A 22,411-nucleotide genomic window follows, 5' to 3' on the forward strand; every position below is an offset into this window, starting at 1 on the left:
ACACACACACCATCATTATTTGCCTTCCATTTGTATATTTTAGATGACTGTTATTCAATCTATGTAAATTGTGAGTGCCGGGAAAAACCTTTTAACTGTCAGGAGCGAATGGGGAATGTATTGTTTGATTCCTGAATCATTTGAGCAAAAACAAATAGGAACTGTCATATTTTGATAATTTTTATCACAACTAGTGATTATCTGTCTCCTGAAACGGGTTGCTCTCCACTGCACCATTCATCCTGCTGCATGTGTGAGCAATATCCTGGCAGAAGTGGGAGGCGGAGGAGCAGCAATGGTATGGTTATTCAGCTGCACTGACTTTTATTTGTTTACAGAAGCAGGTAACCACACATTTTCATTATGGAGGACGATTTTTCATTAGGTTCAATATTGTCTTTCATATCCATCTTATTATTTTCCACTGCATCCATCCATCTTGTCGTACGAGGGTTTGAGATAGGATTAGGCACTTTTTGCCCTCTCTATGTTAGCTGTGACATATTGTGACTGTAACTGTTAGAGTAAGCTAAGGTGGCGGCAGTAGCTCAGTTGCGAAGTGAGGGACCTAGGCTGTGTGGGAACGCGAGGGGCGGGTTCAGAGTCCCGACAGACACAGAAGATATGGAGGTGAGTGGTGGCTGGCATGAGCGTCTTTTTTCGACGCTGCCTGTGCCGCAGACTGCAGAGTAAGTTACTTTTTGGATAAACTTGATATTTGTGTTGATGTCTTTATTAAGTTTTCTTTCTTTTTTTACTTTTTATTACATGTTTTCTTTACAGTTAGTTGTGAAATACCGTCCATTCATACCTATTTTCTTTATGACTTTACAGACTATAGACTTTACAGACTATAGACTTTACTCTTGTTTTTAATCATAAAGCCACTGTAATAAAGACTTCCGTACATTGACAAAGCAGTGTGTCATGACTTTTTCTGGAATTAATTCTCCTTTCTAGTGGACACTGGTTAACCCACCCGTGCATCAGAAGCACCTGTGCTGCATTATATTGGTGTCAGATCCAAGAAAAGCTTGCTATATTATTTGAAATGAAGAAAGAAATTAAGTAAAATATGCTGACAGTAGGTGTGGCATTGGCAATCCGTCCAAATGCCTAATGCCACAATATTACTTCAATAAAAACCCCTATTTCAGTCCCGCCAGGATTTCACTTAAAAATTAAAGGCAACTTCTTCCAGTGAGAATAAAACCATACTGCTGATGTTTTGAGTAACCTTACCAAAGGCAAGCCTCTATCACTTTATGATTTATACATTACCACAAAACCAGGCATATTTAATGTAACTCACCTTAATTCTTTTATCACTTGCAATAGATTTGCAGCCTGTTGCACCCTCTGTGTGTAAGCTCAACCATAGCCTGGTTATAATGTAAATTATTACTAAGTTGTGATGTATTACTAAAATAAAAGTGGTTGAACCACAACGATAAGTTGAGACAACCTAATATCTACACATGCCCCTAAGGTAGTATAAATCATAAAATTTCACAGAATTATACTCACTGATGTTGTTTCTCTGCCACACTACTTGTTTTCATTAATGCAGCCATTTTGTAACATTAATTGAGTAGAGAACTAATTTACTGATATGATATTTCGTTATCGATCTAGCTTACTACGATGTGCTACGAAGACAAGTGGCTCATGCCAGTCAGAAAGCTAAGGTGTACGGTAACCAAGGTGATGGAACAATATCTTAGATTGTTGCTGCAACCAACCAAACTAAGCTGGTAGCTGGTGCAACCACGTCCTGGATGCAACTGCCTCAGGCATTGTGATTTGTTTTTTCTGTTCACCACACATTTCAGCCACTCTCCGGGTGTGTTTTGTAGATCGATCAATCAATCGATGACTTCATGTTGGACACAGTGCAAAACAGTTTGCCCCCGCTTTCTTGCAGAACATCAGGGAATTGCCTTGAACGGCCTCTGGCAGTACTTAATGTTGGTAAATGTGAGCCATTCTCATTGCACATATCTGCATCTTCACAACCAAAACAAGGACGTGAGTGGTGACATAGGGCTCAGTGTTTTGTAAGGGGGAGTGCTGCGATTGGTGAAACTTGCAAAATTGCAGAAAAGTTGATTGTACAAAATTGCCTGGTTGCGCAGAATTCATCGGGATTAGTTGAACTTGCATTAATTGTTGTGATCACAACTTCCTGGAGGGAGCGCCATAGAAGTTTAATTCTGCGTTTATGTAAAATAAAAAAAACTGCAATGGACAGCGTACCAAGATGACATAAAGCTTATTTGGAGGTGCTCTGTATTCTGCTGTTATTGTAAGCAATTAAGAAGATTGATGCTTTCTCTCAACAAAATGCGCTGCTGCAGTGGCAGTTTAATTATTTAAATCTCATATAATTGTGCAACACTTTTCTTTGATTACATAAACAAAGAGAGGAAAAGAAAATTGAGAGTTTAAACCAGAGAGAACCTTGAGTACAATTTGACGTCTTTTCAGTGGCTGCCATCTTTAAACTAGTTGGGATAGAAAGAAGCTTCAGTGAAGCCAATTACAGTAGGAGGAGAGAGTGGGCTGAAGAGGGCGAACAAATGAATCCATTTGGCTCCATTAGCGAACCACTTTCACCCTTAACCTGGCTTCTATTTGTCCCTGTCATCATTTTGCTGTGCGTAGACAGCAAACAGAGACATCCAAGTCCAAAATCAAAATGAAATCCTTCATTTGCAGGCAAGAAAGGCAGAGGAACCTGAACAAAACCTTACTAATGCACCCAAAGGAAATCATTCATCAAGCGGTTGTTCGTTTCAAGTGCCGCGAGCAGGCACAGCATTTACAGCATATAGAGAGCTGAAAGCCTCCTGATGCAGCTATAAGAAGCATATGACCTTGCAGACCTGCACTGATTCATGTTTTCTGAAAAATAGTCTTTATCCACGTAACTGCAGTGTTCAGACAATCGTTGAGGGCAGAGGGTAAGGATGTATGTTGAAAGAGTGCGTTTGGTGGCAGCAATGAATTTCCTATTCTTCATCTTCTTTATTTTTGAATAGCTGAAGTGAGGTAGCTCAACAGGACCAAAGACAATCAACTTTGATTATTCACTGATTACAAAGGTGTGACTGGAAGCCAATCTGCATCACAATGATGTTAAACCAAAGCAGACTTTTTTGGCATTTGCATAACACATGAAAAACACAATATAAGGTGTAATGTGAGTCAGGTTTGCTGTGATGTTCAGTGTTCAGAGGCGTGTGGTCATATGATGCCATTGACAAACTGTGAACTGATGTGGAACAGAGCACATAGTGACGGACAACATACTGTGGCCACATGACAACAAAGTTTGCTCAGTAAGAATTAACCTTAGCAGGGAAGGGACATGGAACAACACCTGAACCACAATGCACTATGGGGAGTATCACAGTGTAATTATCTTGATATTGTGTTTTCTTTATGTACAAAACTCCTTCAGCACTGCGAGGGAGTCTCTAACCATGTGTAACCTCCGGAGACCAGCGTGGAGACATACAGCCACGAGGATGATTTGGTCGACTGTGATCTTTCATGTAATGTGTGCAAGCTCATCAGGATTAATAAACTTAAAAAGATACTTACATTGTTACTTTTCTACACCATGTCTTGTGTAACAAGAAAGAAGGATGGCTGCATTGGTTGTGCACATTCTCGGTTAGAGCTAAGACGATTAGTTATCAACTACTTTGATAATCGATTAATCATTTAGGTCAGTTGTTGCACAAAAGTGCCAAATGTTTTGATTGTTTCAGCTTCTGAATGGGTTTACTGCTTTGTTTTGCAGCAAGAAAATGACATTTCTCGTAATCCATTATGATGGATATTTTTCACTGTGTACTGATGGTTCAGAGACCAAACAATTAATTGATTGAGAATTTAAACAACACTATAATCTGTTCATTCTCTGTAAAAACACTAACAGAAGTGTTTTCTGATCTGCTGCTTCTATCGACAGGGCGACATCATTTGTCTGTGCCTTCCAAAACCGTATAAATAATAAGAGAAGGTTTTATAATATAACAACAGTATGGTTAAAGTTTAGGAAATAGTGTGGTGTGGGTTAATATAAGTTGTTTGTTTAGATTAGAGAGTAAAATTATTACAAGTAATTGACTGTTGCATTCTTTTTGCCTTATTTATATTGGGTGCACTTCAGTGTCTTTCCTCTGTGAAATATCAAGCCGTGTGTGATTGGATTTGTCTGTGAAATGCATGTGGAACAGAGTACGACTGCTGAACTGCACAACATACAGACCTGGAAACACACACACACTGCAAGGTAAACTAACCACACCAAGTAAATGTCAGCTGATCACAAGAATATCTTATCTTACAGTTGAAAGTATGAGCAGAATCTTTGAACCTCGATCCCTCCTGCACCTTAAAGACAAATTACAAACATTTACAGAGCTGGTCCTGCTGAGGCAGTGTGCATACATTAGACCATTGGATGGATTCTGTTGCTTGGCACTCTGCTGGGTGCCATTTGCATCTTTGTGCTGATCAAAAGTTGATTTCAGGGACAGGAGGACCATTACACAATACTGCAGTGCAGTGGCCATACACAGCTGTTCCCCACTGTTCACAGCATTAAAAAGAAAAAACATTCAAAGCTCATTAAAAGGACAAATGTCACAAACAATTGTGTCTAATTAAAGGGCACTGTTAAATTAACCTAATTTGTACTGTGAAATCTGCTAAATAGACCATTTAAACACATTCAGTGTCACAGTTTGACCAGAGTGTGAGTACAGATAATATAAATGTCACAAACCTGCCCATACGCAATATCTCTCATTTGTGAACATTTTAATGTCAAGTGAGTTGCAGAATAACAAGGATTTAGTGCTCCCCATTCCGTATTCACAGTCTTGGCCAGGCGGAAGCAGCGTTTATGCAGTCAAGCAATAATAAAAATCTCTACTAATAAAATTATTTTAGACGGTGAGCCTCTTTTAGTGTATCTTCAATAAAGAAGACACAATTATACTGTAAGGTTTTACAGACTACAGACTACCATTCTGCCAGGCTCTTAATAAAATGCCACACTCAGCTCAAACCAATAGTCTTCCCAATATCAAATCAGAGGATTTTCCTCCCTGCTGCTCCACTCTCCCCGGGCCCACAGGTTGATCAAGTCTCCTCTCCCGTCGCCTTCTCCTGTCACATTTCATCTAACTCAAACGAAGGATTGGTCACATTAACTGCCGGGAAAACAAAACGCAGGAGAGGAAAGGGTGGAAAGCCCGGCAGGAACGTCAACTGGCTGTTCCTGATGGATGATAGAGCGAGCCTGGGGAGCAGCTTGGATTTGCATGGCTTTTGTGTGCATGCATACACGCACCTGCCCACTCAAACAACCCTCCAAAACACACACACACACACACACACTTGATTTTGTTTTTTGAAAAGGGATTAACAGAGACATTTTATCCCCTATACACATTTACACGCGCAACACTAGAATTAGCGTTTCCCCATGTTCCTCCTGTTGTGGTAGCAAACAGTTGGCAGTGATTATGCCTCATCATCTTTGACTGAGTGAGCCTCATTCATATGGAGAAGAGTGTACAGCATCTTAAGGGCCCCTGGAAACAGTGAGAGAGCATAGTAATCAGACATCAGCTGTGATCAAAAGAAACGAATGTCAAAGACAACTTCTTCTTCGAGGCAACAACAGATGCAGGCCGACATCAGTATCTAAAATGCCTCATCAGTCAGTGATACTCACTGCATCACTGCAGAGAGCAGACTACAGCACCCAGAGCGCAACAGTGATCCACTCGCGAAAAAAAACACATCATCCCGAAAGTGTCTTCTGAGACCTAAAATGATGACGTCTTTGGTGAGGTTAATTTCAATAATCAACAACAGAACTGGAAATAAGTAAAATGTTCTAACTGGAATACATTTTGTTTTGGTGTGCAGACATCAATCTTTTAATGAAATGTTTCAGTGTGTTAGTAGACCTCTAGTAATCATTTTAATATCTTGTATTATTATTATTGATTTTTTTTAAAGCTTTTATTGCAGGGTGCATAAACACAGAACAGAGTAAGAAGATATTACAACAAGTAGTGAAAACACCAAATAACCTCTCATAATTCTGACTCTTGTCCATCTTCAGAAAAGGAGGAAACAGTCTGATGTTTATTATACGGTTGTATAATAAGCTGTTTGCCTTCTGTCCATGTCGGTTTCCTTTTACCTTGAGTGCGTCCGGTCCATAACTGTTACCAAGTGGCTATTTTAACCTAAACCATGTGCTCCTGTAACATTATCAGACTCATGATGGACAAAACGTATACATTACGTACAATCGACCGCCGACAGTTCAGTTGGATGATTTGGATGTGTTATGCTAGAAGCTGCAAAAGTAGCATCAAGCTGCTAGCCTCAGTGTCTACAGGCACCTCTAAACCCCACGATTTTTTCCATTTTCAAACGTGTCTCACATAAAGGGGTTTAATTTTTGAAATGGTAAATGCTGTCCCGTCAATAGGGGCGTCGGATCATTAAAGACTATATAGCCACATTTTTTTTAAGGACCTAAAGATTACTTCAGCCCATTGTTGTCTGACTTTCCACCGCAGCCTTCAGACCCGCGAAGATTTGCCAAATTAGTCTGCTGCTGTATAAAAAAGGGAAGCCGTTTTTACATGTCATGATACACCAGCAATAGTCGTTGCTTCATCTGTCGTACACTTTCTTCTGTAGCTCCATCTTGATTTGTAGAGGCACAATGACCAAAAACCAAACTGGTCTGCAGCTGCAGATTTTTAAATATGTTCCGATCAGGGACTTTTTGGGGGTAAAATAATGTTACTGGAACTTAATTTAGACCTTGGTTCCAGTGGTGTTAACACACGGAGTTCCTCCAAAGGTTCCCAGTCCCTGGGGGAAATTCCTGTGGTAGAAATGTGGCTTATGTGTCATGCCAACCAACAAATTACTTTGTCATTTAATTTGGAAGACTTGTTGATGTTAGACATGCTGTACAGAAACTGCAGACAAAACACACTACAAGGCATACCAGTACAGCTCAGAACTAAAATGAAGATTTAGTCCTGTGATGCTACAATTCTTTGTGAGCATGTCCACATTTAGAGTCCTCTTAATGACAGTCAATTCCCTTCTTTGACTGTAGGAATGTAATGTATTTGGTGCATTATAAAACAATTTCCCTCTAAGTGATCAATAAAGTATTTCTTCTTCTTCTTCTTCTTCTTCTTCTTCTTCTTCTTCTTCTTCTTCAGTGTGTACTCAAGAACACAAAGGGAATATGTGAAATCAACAACCACTGTTGAATCACTGTTCTAAATACCCAAAACAAATATAGCCCAGGTCCCGGCTCTCACAAAGACTCTATTCTTTATACTGCGGATGACAAACTGACAGTACAGGAAGTTCATATCTGTCAACATAACCACCTCCACAAACAGCTTTAAACAAACAGGAGCAAACCCCTTAATTGCAGTACTTTCCAGGAGAAAACACTTTCCTGTGTTCACCTGTCACAGACTTATCCCTGGAACGCTTTAATTCAATCCACAGGATTAAGAGGCAACTGTACGAGACTCAACTAGCCGTATCCATGAACCTGTTGAAACCATGAAACATATTCTTGTATAACCAATCGATGTGATGTGATGGAGAAAACAGAGGCTAGACACTGGATACAGGGTCCATGAGCAGCGATCAATCTGACTGGGACAATCCCAACCAAATCCAGGGCCACCCTGTCTGAGGTTGGCTGCCTGAGGCAATAATAAGCCCAGGATTACACAGGATATAAGAGTGCAAACTGGCAAGTTGGATGAGCCAATTATTTCTCCTCTACTCACACTGACAATGAGTCTGCAGCCTCCAGCATTGCTGACCTTCCTGGAATCCTAGAAATGTCGCCTGACAGGGGTCTCTCTAACAAAGACAAAGTGGCCCAGAATCTCCGCCCCCCTGTCCCTTTCCAGACAACAGATGGATGAAAACCCAACTGCAGATTTGTGTTGTGGATCGCTCTCTGTATTTTCAGGTGGCTCCACCCTCTGTCCTTATGACCCTGCTCAGGCTGTCCGGTAGCTGGACCTGCTACTAGTTGTTCATCTATTTTTAGAAGGAGTTAGCATCGCTGGGCAGAGTCAAAAAGAAGCTGAAAGTGTTAATATAGAGAAACACAGGGCAGCCCATCTTCCATCAACCATCAAAAAGGCATTCAAAGCTTTCAATACTGTGATGCTGGAAACTTGTGATGAAGTGAACCTGCAGAGGATTAATCTGTTGCTGCTTAAAATGAGAAGCCATCTATCTTTTCCATTGGGAGTGATACTCAGTGCCCTCTAAATCCCTCTGAGAGGCAGAATATCCCAGTGATTTCTATCCCCTCTCGTCGCTGTTAGAAACCTGTGGTCATGTGGCAGACAGCTTGCCAGGTCAGTCCTGATGGAGCTGGCTGCAGCTTACTCTCGTATAACTGACTAATTCAGCTGTGGCTAGCTGTCGCCGGAAAACAGGTTCACTTTTTATTACAGACACGACAATAATAAATGTGTACTAGTATATTTTATTGTATAAGCAAGTGCTGAACCTGAATTCTTAAGCACAAATGGGAGATTTCAATCAATCCGTACAAAAAATCGATTTATGGATCAGTGTGTCCGTTAAAGGAAATAAAAATATATTTGAAACCCACAATTAAATATCAAGACTAAGAGTCCACAGTCACAACGTCAATACTAACATGCTGAAGATAAGCAGCTATTTACCGTGCTCACCATCTCAGTTTAGCATGTTAGCATGCTAACATTTGCTACCCAGCACCAAACACAGACTGATGGGAATGTCATTAGCCTAGCTCACAACTCAAGCTCTGTCTCACGCTCTCACACCACCCAAACTGATCTCATGCCACAGAGAGGAAGCAACAAAGCTACTCCTTTATGAAAGATATAGGTGAAGGTTTTGCAGAAACGTCAGTGCTGATGCCGTTGGTTGCCCACAGCTGTTCTTGTATTCTTTCATTTGAGTTTATTAAATACCTGCAGCCATCACATGGAAGCTAAAACGACACATGCGATCTCCAAACTGAGAGAATAGCTGTCGGCACGGCATAAATTACACAGCGACAGGATCAGTAATAAATTACCTTTCTGTGTTTTTTCACAACAGGAAGGACAACTTTACATCGATTTCAAGTTTATCCAGGCAAACAGTTTAAAGCAGCAGTCCTCCGGATGAAGACAGCATTGCTTTTATTAAAAAGTCATGTCTGAACTCCATTTCTACGAGGATGAAAATAGCCTTTTTTTTGTTTGTTTTTATTAAAGGAAGCCTTCAGGCTTACTGTTTAAATCCAATGCCTGACAATATTTGTAATAGTGACCCCACTGTGCGACAGCATATCCATAGACACAATGCACCAACTCTAATCTTAAAAAAATAAAAATAAATATTGCAACAGATAATGCAAACCAATTTACTGTTTAACTGTTAAAATACTGGAGTTGTTGTCTCATTGCAGAGATAGCCCCAAAAGAAGAAAACCAGTATCACTCCAGCTGGTTGACCACACTTGCCAAACCTGTCTTCAGTTTGGAGAGATATATTTGAGACAATGACATTTTAACCTGATTATTGCGCTGTATTTAACGTCCGAGGATAACCAAAGTTATTAATTCCTCTTGAAGGGGACATAAATGAGTGTTGCCAATTTTATGGCAATCCACCCAATACTTGCTGAGAAATGTCACTAAAAGCCCAAAAATATCAACCTTATTTTGGCCCAAAAATGGGGATCATCAAAGTACTTATAATTAATCCTCTGGGGACCATGAATGTTGGTAAAAAAAAAATTCATGGCAATCCATCAAATAGCTCGCATCCATAGATTAATAGATCCACAGCGCCATAATGACTAAAAACGCAAAAGCAAAACATTTGGACAGCAATCGAAACTACTAAACTGAAACAAATACACAGCCACTGTCAATCAAGACATAGTGTCCACTGATGCTACCGGCACATAAAAAAGTGTTTCCAGTATTTTCACTCTGACATTTCCTGTTTGCAAGAAGCCAAGACTTTCACATCCTTGCACCATGCTTGTTTAGCAAGTGTGCATATTTCATACATGGCCCCACAGCCTTTTGCTTACTGTGTGGAAGGTGCTATGCAGACATGATATTCTGAGGAGACACACTATCGGGATGATCTACAGTGGCATAGTTCTCACACAGCACATGGCCACAGGTGTTTTACCCTCAGCCTGTCTTCATGCAGCTGTGTGTGTTTATGGTCTAGCAAGTGTGACCTACTGTGTGGAGGTGCAGATTATAGTACAGGTGTCTAAAGAGGCAACATGACTAACAAGACGATATTTGTGGCCTCTGACTGTGGATAATGATCTAATGAACACAATTAGTCGTATAAGTACACTTATGGCCGCTTTTTCTGAATAAGCAAAGACTGCAGTCAGTAGTAATCTGACTTTATACAGCAATTTCCTCGGTCACTTGGTTTGACCCTTGTGTTAGTCACATGTAAACACCACTACGTTTTGTACCGGCTTAAGTGTGAGCTCTTCCTGAACTGTGTTTCAGAGAATCATCACTGCAAAAGAGGATGAACAGCACTTTCCTCTGGCTAATCTGTCTCTCACAGCATTAAAAGCATCAAAACAAAATGGTAATTTTTTTGAGAGCTTATCTCTTTGGAGCAGGTTCCTAAATGTGCTTTTGGTGGTTTAAATTAAAAAACAGAAAAAAACAAACATGAAAACCCTCTCAGAAACAAAATCAGACTTGAGGGCTGTGTTCTTTGTTTTGGGGAAAGGTCAGCGGCAGAGGACCACAGAGGCTTCACCCTTAGCAAGCTGCTGGTATTACAGCAAATGTTTAGCCCAGCAGCCCTTCGGTGACTCGCCATAGAAATGTTACTTCAAAAGACACAAAGGAACATTATTTACATAATTTGATTAAAAACTCATCTATATTTCTTATTATGAAGTAGTAATGAAGTAATGAAATAGTTCATGTGCCTACTTTAAAAACCTTTTCTAAACAATTAATTAGCCACTTTCATTCATATTTTGAAGAAAAAGTTTAAGAAAGTGAAACATATAATAATATCATATATATATAATAAATATAGATTTTCAGCTTTTATTTGTTTCATATAATTGCAAACTGAATATCTTTGGGTTTTAGACCGTTGATACCTTGGACTATGTGATGGATCATTTTTACTTTTCTGATATTTTCTGGAAATAAGCTAATAATGGATAATGAAAATAATTGTTAGGTGCAGCCATACTTAATTTAAAAGAGCTCATACAAACATTTCAGAAGACCAAAGAGAATGTACAGCAGGTAGAGATGATTTTCATTTATTTTTAACCCTAACACTTTTATTTTGGCTTTTCCCCAACAACAGGAACATTGCATTGGGCTCTAACTAGTTTTTGACATCAGAAAATCACTCCAATCGAAAGCATGACACGGGAACATTCTCCTGTTATTACTGAACTATTATTTTGTCCTCTCCAGGATACCGAAGAGGGACATAAAGCATTTTCCACAGTAACATACGACTAAATGTAGTACACAGCATTCAATTCTTCCATTTTACGAGCTTACTTTTACTGACAGCAATTACTGACTAATGTTGCTACTTTTTCATAACCCTCCTCATGTGCCACTTATGTTTTTCTTCCAACAGCATGAGGGCTAGATTCTTCTTGACAAACACGAGAGTTTCAGCCCTCTGAGCGGTGAGCCTCATTCTCCCTTCATCAATAATGTTAGCGGCAGCATTGAAGAGTCTCTTATTCTCCGCACTGGTGCAAGCTACAAAGAGAAATTTAGATGTAAGAGCCAGGAGAGGCGAGTCGATTCTGCAGAAGAGGAACGGTTTGCTCACTAAAATAGGTTTCTTTCTCAAAAGGAGAGCGCTGGTGTCAGCTGGCCCAGGGTCAGATTCTGCCTCTCACTCCTCCAGGATTTTATCAAAAAGACTACCAGCTCTGCTCTTTCATGCAATTCCATCATCCACACAGAGGGATATTTCTACCGGCCTGTTGATAGGAGACCTGAGCAGAAATAGTAAAGCATGTCATATGGAGACATTGAAAAGGGGAGTACTGTCAGCAGAGATCTTAGCCGCGGTTTAAGCTCCTTCTCTTTAGCTGGCAGAACTCACTGAAAACACGAACCTGTCTTTGGAGTAATGAGCGCCAATTCCTCCCCCTTGCAACGCTGTCACTGCTAAGCACTAGTAGACAATCTGCCAGAGCCTCATCCACCAGCACTGCACACATAATTTACAGAAGTAGAGAAGGAGAAAACTTATTTTTAAATGTAGTAATTAGTGATTTTTATGTCGGCATGGTTAATAGTTTTTCGTTACATCTAGAGTAATAAATTAACACCAAGGCTTGCCAGCTACCTACAGGCTGCAGCAAACAGATGACAATATAAAGGAAAACACCTCTCCATTCTCCCATAGGTTTTCAATCGATTCATATCATTTCCATTCTCATCAAACCATTAAATAACCCCTATTGTCCTGTATGAAAGCATCTGTGTTGGTCATGTTCACTCATTTAAGTTTTATTTAATTTGTCACCCATCTGTATACCATGTGCCATCGACTGCAGATGCCAAAGAATGAACGTGGGCCTTGGCCGAACTGTGGTAAGTTCCTGGGTGGTGGTAGCCAGGCCCAGTGTCCTTTTACATGTCACCAACTGTGCACTGATTGTTTTTTTGTTTTTTTTGTTCACAGCTCAGCGCTGGTTTCAGTTTATTTTGGTTAACATATAAACACAGACAGAAACCGAAACCCAATAATGGGTTCTCTGTCTGGCTCATATTAGAAAAGGCCTGCCATCTTGACGTTCAGCAGCCAATCAAAAGGAAAATGACAGCCATGTGACCAAGACAATATTGCTATAGTACTCCAGACATTATATGTTTATTCAGCCTAAGTTGAGGCTGCATTTATGTTACAGATTTCAGCAGCACCTGCCCCAGTCGAAGCCAGGATTCTGCACTAATTGTGATTTTAAATGCATACGACATGTAGGAGTCGGCACCTTAAGAATGAATATAATGCGTTATCTTATGAGGAAGTTCTTGCCGATACCATCTCTACAAAGTTGACATCTTCAGCTACAAGGAAATGGATCCAATCCATTCACATACCTGTACATCTTACAATAACTACCCACACACAGTCCACTCATGTATCACTCGAGTCAAATCTAAAGAAAATACCATCTGTTCATGCATATCTCATTACTACCGCATGTATTAGATAGTTGCCACATGTGGGTTGGTTGGCAAACTACAAAAGCCTCTGTGAGTGTGTGGGCTTTCACTTGAAATCATAATTATTTACTATTTTTAACCATTTATGATTGAAGCTAAAATCAATATCTTTCTGCACATTGTCCACCCCTGCAGGAAGAAATGAAAGGATGTTCAAGCATAGATCAGAGGCTAACCAGGAAAGACAGTACACCCAAAGGAGTTCACTGCGGCAAGTGGCCACAGAGGAAAAGCTGGTGTCAGGGTTTGTGGAAGAGTTTTGGACAGGACTGAGACAAGCCTCTCCAGAGGACAGACACAAACACAAACAGCCATCAATTATTCCAGTTAGCTCCCCAGCCATATGGACGTAACAGCAAAGCTCTGGGGACACCTAGCAGAATAACAACTTGAGCCAACAGGACATTTAGAAATAAAATTTAACCTACTAGCGATTGGTATATATTCTGTGTTACAGGTAACAGGGCTAGGATACCACAACACTGCTGTGGTGTCACATTTGCTGATAAATTCACAGCCTTTTAACAAGTAGTGGCCATACCCAAAAACATGTGAGTAAGATGGGCACGGGCAGTAAGATTACCAACCCTGACCTTTTAAATTATAGCTGAGAACTCAATCAAGCAACAGGAACAAATTAATGAATACTTTTCCTTTGTTTTAACTTGCAGCTTAGCATGCTCTTCTAATAAACATGTTCTGATAAAGGAAATTAACTGGTGTGGGTTCCCAGCGGGTGTGTCATGTGTGCTGGTGTCTCTCGTGCACAGGCTAATGCGAGAAGTAGAAAGTGGGCTGGAGTGAAGGCTAGCACTTGGTTGGAGGTTAACTAAAAGATCTGAGAACCCCCAGAGTCCTCACTGGTTGTGCTTTGAATAATGAAGGATAATATGCAGATGTGGCTGTGTGCCTGGCACAGTATGAACTAATGAGGACCTGTGAGTGTATTCATGTATCCACTCTCTACAAACACCAGAAAACATTTGTAAATTACTTGTCTCACTTCGACTTTTGTGATTGTGTTTCTTTAAGTGTATCTGACATGTGAGTCATAAATGCAAAAATGCAAGTGTGTAAGGTTAATTCTTAAATGTTCAATTGCAGCAGGATGTCTATTCTCTAGTGACCTGCCAACGAGGTTCTCGATATATTGCAAAAAACCACTAATACCCTACAGCCATGCTATCGGGTCTGCGAGGCTGTACTGTACAGCGGTGCTCTGTGCTACATGCTAACACGCTCACAATGACAGTGTTAACATGATGATGTTTAACAGGCATAATGTTTAGGATTCATCCTCTGGGAACGTCTGTGCAAAATGTTCATCCAGTACAATGTTGAGAGATTTCACAGGTTTAAGTGAATACTTTGACCTCTGCTGGTGGCGCTTGAGGAAAGGTCAGGGGATCTGATTCACCCTTTAGGGATCATCATGAATGTTTGTGCAGTCATTGAGATATTTCAGTCTGGGTGGTGGCCCGACGTACCGACACTGCCATCCACAGAGCCTCGCTGTCAGCATGAGATTTCTTTCAGCATTAGGGTTGCATATTCTTCCAATAAGTGAAATTTACCCTTTGCAGTACCATTTACTTATCAATAGTTAAATGAAAAGATTGCTCTTTACCAACTCCCATTTTAATTCCAAGGTGTAAAAATGGTGCTACAGCTGAGTAGTGAGAAGAAAACTAGACAGCAACTCACAGTAGCTGATATTTTCTTCCTGTCTGCTTACACTGATAAAGCAGAACACACGAGAGATGCATGAGGCAACATGTGGCCTCTCTCTGATGGTCTCTCTCTGATGGCTGCTCTGACCGAGGCAAATACAAGAGATTGTCACAACTCTGCGACTGGAGCAGTATCTTACCCCCATGCCTGCAGCTGCCCCCCCCCCCGAGCGAAAATTACATCCATGTTGACACGCGACTTTAATTCTGCAGTGACAGGCCCCCTACGTTAGTGTTCTCCAGGGGGGATTTTTTAGTTCTGGTTAGCATTGGTAATACTATTAGTTAAAGAATTGAAAGATAATATTAACACTTTTTTTTTTTTTTTTTTACAGATTTTGTTGCAGTAGTACATTATATTCGCTATTACAAATTTATAACTTCATGATGCTAAAGCGTATGTCATTTTTCTTGCATGATCCATTTGCCATTTCAGGGTAAACTTCCTGTTTGATGTTTGCCCCACCTTCTTATGTGATGTCACACCAATAAGTGCATGCAATTTTGATCATGTGGTTTCACAGCTAGGGCTCAGCAAACCTCACTGAGAGGCTTGAAGATTGAGGCGGTTTCAACAAATATAACTGTTCTATCCTCCATAAAAGACGGAAAATTATGCAAAAGAGCGACAGTTCATAGTCGCTCTTCATAGGTTCAATTAGAAATAAACAGAATTCAAATTTCAGGTTGACATGTGACAGGAGGAGGCAGGAACTGGGGACTGATCCGACAGACATGTACAGTTTTCCCATGCACTCATTCACTTTTGCCAAACAATTGCTCTCCGCTGATTTTGTCCACTCCACTCCGGCTGATAGGATCATATTTTACACTACATGCAAAGCTAATCCTGGCTAATTCTGCACCCTGTCCTTAATATCCCCTTATTATTATTCTAAAGTAATGAGATTGCCTATGTCAGATGCATGGGAATAGAAAACAAAATAAAAAACAAAGTATAGTTTATAAGTATAAAACTTTTAAATATGATGCAAAATGAGTTGTGACCAGTAAAACGTGTATGCTTGTGAGGCCACCTGACAGTAACTTGCCACATGCACATCTTTCACTGTCTAAGAGGAGATTAAAGTTGGAATTGACATGACTAATTGTGAAATTCATGTGGCATTTTGTCTTCACTGATCAATGTTAAACTCAACACAATGTCTTGGAAGAAGCAGGCTTTAATTTTGTGGAGTTGAAAAGTATGTACTAAATACGAAAGAACTGAACAAGAATCACTACTGCATGTGTCAGTGTAAGCAAAATATATGGGGTGCATGCTGCCTCAGAGCTGGGAGGCAAGAAAGAGTTGGCAAGAGACAGACTCTGGCACAGACAAGAAGTCTTTATTTAAAGGGATAGTCCGTAAATATTAGACATACGTACATACAAGTTAGGCAACTCGGGAGAGATGGCTTAATATGACAACACACCAATACTCGAAATGAAAGTTGCTCTGTTGTCCCGGGGAGCTGGCTCACGTTTTGACCTTCTCTCTCACTCTTTCTATCTGGATCTCTGGATTAGGATATTCCTGTATCTTATATGTAAATAATTAATCCTCTCCCTCCCTTTGTAGTTTTTTAAAAACTGTTTTACTTTAATTATACAATGGCCCTGTACTGAGATTGTGATTATTTGGCTAAATAATAATAATGTTCAAAGTGTGTGTATGTAAATTTCCATTGCTGTCAGAAATGGATTTTCTTTAGCACTACAGTTTGCAGTGATGCATTAATGGATTGAACAGATATATAAGAGCAGGGAACAGAGTCGTTGAAGAGATACAAGTTACTGAAAGTTCTAAACTATATATATTAGGTCGCTTTAGCGATTAGCTCAGATCTGATCATTTCTGTTTGGCTCATATCAGATTCCGGTGTGAACAGCTCATGGCCTTGAAGTGACCCACATGATGAATGTTGATGTGAATGAAAGTGGCACAAATCAGAATGAAAAAGATCAGATTCCATGTTGTCATAAAAAAAAACAGATCTGAGTCACATGAGCAAAACAGATTTGGGCCAATTGTGCCTGCAGTGTGACAACACATGCAAGACTGATTCTTGTTCAGTTCTTTTGTATTCAGTGCATACTTTTCAACTCCACACAATGAAAATCAGCTTCATCCAAGACATTGAGTGTAGTTTAACATTGATCAGTGAAGACAAAATTCCACATGAATTTCAAGATTGTCTAAATTACAACTAATTTTTTAGCAGACAGTGAGAGATGAAGACACAAAATCACCCATCACAAATAATGACATGCCCATCATTTCTAAAGCTTACATATGACTCTAAACCTGCTTTCCATCAGTCATCTCAACGCAGACTGAAAGCTTGCCTGTTATACTGTTGACTTGGTGTGTTGATGAACCCTAAAAACACAGTGCGAGCGCACACTAGGGTGATTCCATGACAGTGGAGCTCCACAAACACAACTTGAGAGCTTCCAGGAACAGAAGGCTGATGCCACAGAGGAGGTGGCGGATACAGTGCTAACAGTACTAGCTTTGTAACAGAAACACTACAACAGGTACAGCTGTTACTCTTTTCGCACAGATATATTATAAAAACCTGTCAGACATCAAATAAAGAGCTCTTCACTGTGGATTTCACAGGGCTGAGACTGGGAAACACAGTTCAGTCACACGTTAAGAGCGGTTTAAATCTCTGAGGGAAACTGTTCTGTGAGTATTTATACCGCTCTGCTGCAAATGTTTTTTTCAAAATGACTCATTAAGATTGTGATCCTCAAAAAACAGAGGGAAATTAAATTGTTTTAATTATAGGCTGTCTTTTAGAACACCATTTGTGAAAATGATAACTCATACCTTTAATGGATGTACGTAAAAGCATCAAACCCTCCCAATGCCTAACCCCTCTAGGTCAAGGTCATGGACGGATTTCAATTTTCATCCAGTCTGAGTGCCTGTAAATTTGTCTTCATGGCCAGCCATGCTCACACACAAAAGATGCATCCAGAGGTGCAGCCCACAGAGAACACACTCCACATGTGGGATACATCGAGCAATTACCCATCAAACAAATACAAGGGTCTTTTGGTTTGACTGTATCAAAGAAAAACACTTTCTGCAAATTGTGTGTAGCTCTGATTTGGGGATCACAATCAACTGGTACAATGACCAAAAATAGAAAATTGTTGCAATAAGAGAAGCAGCGGGACACAGCAGTGTTTAGTAGCCAGCACAGAGCAGCCAGCAGAGACGCTCCCTGTTTATTCTCTGGCTCTCAGAGTTTAGCTGTGCTGGACATAATACGGGTGAATGATGTCCAGGCCTCCATGTAAAACTGTTTGATATTTATTAAAGACACTAATATAGCCACAATATACACATAAACCTGCACACATTTGCTTAAGAATACATACACAATGCTGATTCCCCCCCCCCGCCTTACTCAAGTGATTTCCCAGAGGGGCTCAAGGAGCTGGGAGCTGTTGACATGTCCTCTTTTTCAGTAGCTGGGTCGTAGCTCTGGTACGATTACCAGAGCCCACGTGAAGTGTTAAAGGGGTTGTCAGCACAGCCATCAGCACACTCAGCGAAAAAAAGTGGGCAAAAGAAACAGAAGTGATACTGGTATTATCAATTTACAGCACACAAACCAGCTGTCTCCAATATGAAACATGCAAACACAAGACACGATGACTGGAACATTACATCATTGTAAAGCTTGTTCTATTCCGTCAAAATACACCTTAGACTGTGCAGTTTATAAGGATTGCTTAAAGGAAAATCCACCCAGACAAAAAAAAACATGTTCAAAAAAACTGCTATTGGCAATGTACCTTACATTTCTGGACAGATTCTTTCCATTCTGCTCTCCTTACATAAGAGATTCAGCGATTGCACAGGTACAAAAGGACAAAATGCAAGGCAGCCACATGATCCTTTGTTGTAAAAATTGGAAAACCATTTAATCTTGCTCTTAGTCCTGATACAGGCCCGTCAGACTGTATCACAGTGCCATTTCTGGCATTTACTGCTCATAAAGTCGCATTCAAAACAACCCGCAAGAACTTGAACTGCTCAGCAACAACACACAAACACTTCGGTGAAGTTGCAATGCATCCTCCAGTTCAGCAGAGCTCTTTTTAAATATTTAAGTCATCATACTTTCAGCGGACCAAAGCCGGACTGGTTCTCTCGTTGCTGAGCAGACACTATGCAGACTCCACCAAGAACAAAAGTGGAGACTCTGCTGTAATCTGTTGCACGTCACTCATGTGCTCGCTGTTTCTCAAGGGGCAGCAGCAGTTCGTTTTGAAGTCATCCTTTCAGTAAATTCAAAGGAACAATTCAGCCCCGTGCCTCATGAATGAAGGATTAAGTGACTTGTCAACTGGGTGAAATGAACACCACTAGAGGCAGACGTGAAGCCATTGCTTGTTTTAATTAGACACCTTGTTTTTAGACACCTTGTTTTCTGTTTTCTTTTTAATTGTGTCTTAACTGTCTTAACTGTCCAAAACTCAAAAGAGATCTAATTTGGATTATTAAAAGAAGAAGTCCTGCAAATCCTCATATTTGAGGAGCTGAAACCAGTAAATGTCATCCATTTTCTTTGATAAATAACTGTTGATTCATTTTCTGTCAATTGACTAATCAATTAATCATTTCAGCACTGGACCCCACTCCCTTGTTTATGGGCTGGAGGGGGAAACCTGTAATCAAACCAGACATCCCTGTGTGTTACTGGACTAACTCCTGGAGAACAAACTAAAAAGAAATCCTCAATTTATTTGGGACCATTGGGTCGCCTGGTGGGACCCCGGACCCCAGCTTGTACAGCACTACACTAAACCCTTCACAAAAGTGCTCTGGCGGGTATGAGGCAGCAGCAGTTTACGACAGGTGCAGGACACAGATCAATATGGCACAGTATTGACGTGCATGCATGCTGCATTTCAGTGCAGCTCCCAATCCCATGGCGCAAAGTGCGTGCCTGAGCGCGCGCGCGCCCGCTTGTGTGTGTGTGTGTGTGTGTGTGTAAAGTGGTTGAAATCAAGTGCAACTGCAGAGGATCCAATATCCTTACGATCCACTGAACAACAATACACGTGCAGGCTGGTCCATCTGCATTGCACAAGAGCGCGCTCTGCTTTACTTCCCCATATTTACTCCCGACTGGCCCCGCGAGCCACGGCTGAACCGTGAATGCACTTGAAATGAGATGATCTTAAAAGTTTCACTTACCCAAATGAGTGCTCGGGCGTGTTTGAGCCCCTTTAAGCGTGTCAGTGAAAGGGATCCACAGGGCTGTCCCGTTCGGCTGGACGCACGGTGCCGGTTTGGTTCACTCTGCTCACAGCCGAGTAGCACACAGGCATCCGCACGGGCTCCTGTGCTTCAGACGTGTGGCAGGATCAGCTGCTGACCTGAGCTGTGTCCCATGTTTCACACCCTCTCTCTTCCGGAAAACACGGAGAGCCCAGCCTACACGAGCCTGTGTTGTCTACAGTGAAGCCCCTCAGAGTGAAGACACCCAGCGGCTGATGGTACACACAGCCTGCAGCTGGCTGCTGTTGCGATGTGCACACACACACACACACCTATACACACATAAACACACGCACACAGCAGCAGAAGAAGGGCGGCTCACACACACTTTGAGACCGCTTTGTTGCACATCGACCGCGCACGGCTAACCTCAACTTTTATTATTCGACAAGAAATGAAACCATGGGTCCTAAGACCCGCCCTGTTCCCCGCACCATGGCCAGGATCGAGCCATAATTCACTGCTGTGATCCACACTATCACAGTCCACACTGAGAGACACCGCGTTACACACACTGGGAATAAGAGGATGCTTTATAGCCACAGGTGCTACATGTGGAATGTTCTCCTCTGCCCCTCCATTAAAGACTGGATTTACGAGACAGTGGATTTATGGAGGACCAGTCCAGCTAGCGCCTCTGCTGGCCACTTCCTCTTTCATTTCTCAATTGACAAAAATTCAAATGAACGTCTGAGTAATTAATGAAGATAAGCAGAGCTGTCAGTTCAGACTGCAGAGGGTAACAGTCTCATTACTGACTGTACTGCAGTCTGCTCTACATGTTGTACCCGATTGATTAATCAGCTACGGACATCAGAATCAATTGAATTCCCAGTAGATACGTTTAACCTTTATTTCCCCAAGGGGTGTTTGCTGAGGGGTCCTGCAGCTTACATTCAGACTTACATACAGTTCCACTTCTTCAGAGCTTCATGGTGAACTGTAGTCTCCTACTGTTAGACAGTGAGCAGCTCCAGCTCCAGTGGAGGATAGATAACTTCAGACAGAAATAATACAAGCCAGCTGGCTAATACATTCTTCTCTGTGATTCATTTTATGTCATATTAGATGTACAGTATGAGCTTGAAGAACCTAGCAGATATGTTTTAAGACTATAACATTACTCTACTTGGATTAATAATTTGTCTGGTATGAGTTTTACACAAAAAAGTTAATTTTACTTCATATTCAATTCAAGTTAAGAACACAAAGTGCTCCAGGCCATCATTCATAGAGTACAGTCCATTGGGTCCTACAGAAAGGCAACTATTTCTGTTAACTACAAATTTAACAACATATCCATTTGCTGTGATCGATCACTGAGGGGACATATGATAACATATACTGCAACCTGGGGGTTGGGAGCGTATGCAAGGTCGTGAGGCCTTCTTGATTTTAAGTGGTGTAACAAAACTTAAAGAATATACATAGCAGGCCAATATCTCCGCATTTTGTTCACTTCTGTGAAGAAATGTTAATGTAAAGAAGAGTAAATGATGTTAAAACGTCCACACTATTCAAGAGAGAGTTAGAATGTGGATGTCAGTATTAGACTAACACGTGCTGACAATTCTAGCAGGCCTTTGTCAACATGACTCAGTCTCTGAATAAAATACAGTTCATAATGCCACTAAACCCACTTTCCTCCTCTAATCCCATGAACCACCACTTCCCCTCTGAATACTACAACTGTGTGTTAACAATGACAGAGAGACATTGTTATTTTTCCCCATAACAGCATCACTGTGAACATTCTCACTTAGATACACCTGCAATCTGTTCATGAGCACTCAGACATTAACCAGCGGTGGAGGAAGTACTAGCAGTAGATCATTTACTAAAGTAGGCTCCTAGTACCACACTGTAACAATACTAAACAAATGTTACTTCAGTAAAAGTAAGTAAGTATAATCAGGAAAATGCACTTGAAGTGTGACCCATGTGACTCATTATATCATTAGTTTATCGTTACCCATCCATTCACGTGTAAGCAGCATTCTCCTGTTTTAGTTGTATCAGGTGGAGCT

At 40.9% G+C, this 22,411-nt stretch overlaps 2 protein-coding genes across 3 annotated transcripts in view; both read right to left on the reverse strand.

Annotated features, from left to right (window-relative positions):
* camkk1a (calcium/calmodulin-dependent protein kinase kinase 1, alpha a) overlaps positions 1 to 20,753 on the reverse strand; it is a 59,388-nt gene extending 38,635 nt beyond the window's left edge. For both annotated transcript variants that reach the window (XM_035666166.1, XM_035666165.1), the window contains exon 1: positions 20,301 to 20,753. The gene's annotated coding sequence lies outside the window, so the exon portion shown is untranslated. The remainder of the gene's footprint in view (positions 1 to 20,300) is intronic.
* Positions 20,640 to 22,411, reverse strand: part of atp2a3 (ATPase sarcoplasmic/endoplasmic reticulum Ca2+ transporting 3) — a 56,408-nt gene continuing 54,636 nt past the window's right edge. The window contains exon 22 of the mRNA XM_035666167.1: positions 20,640 to 20,656. The gene's annotated coding sequence lies outside the window, so the exon portion shown is untranslated. The remainder of the gene's footprint in view (positions 20,657 to 22,411) is intronic.

Source organism: Morone saxatilis, unplaced genomic scaffold (assembly GCF_004916995.1).
Source record: "Morone saxatilis isolate NCDOM2014 unplaced genomic scaffold, NCSU_SB_2.0 Contig20, whole genome shotgun sequence".
NCBI lineage: Eukaryota > Metazoa > Chordata > Actinopteri > Moronidae > Morone > Morone saxatilis.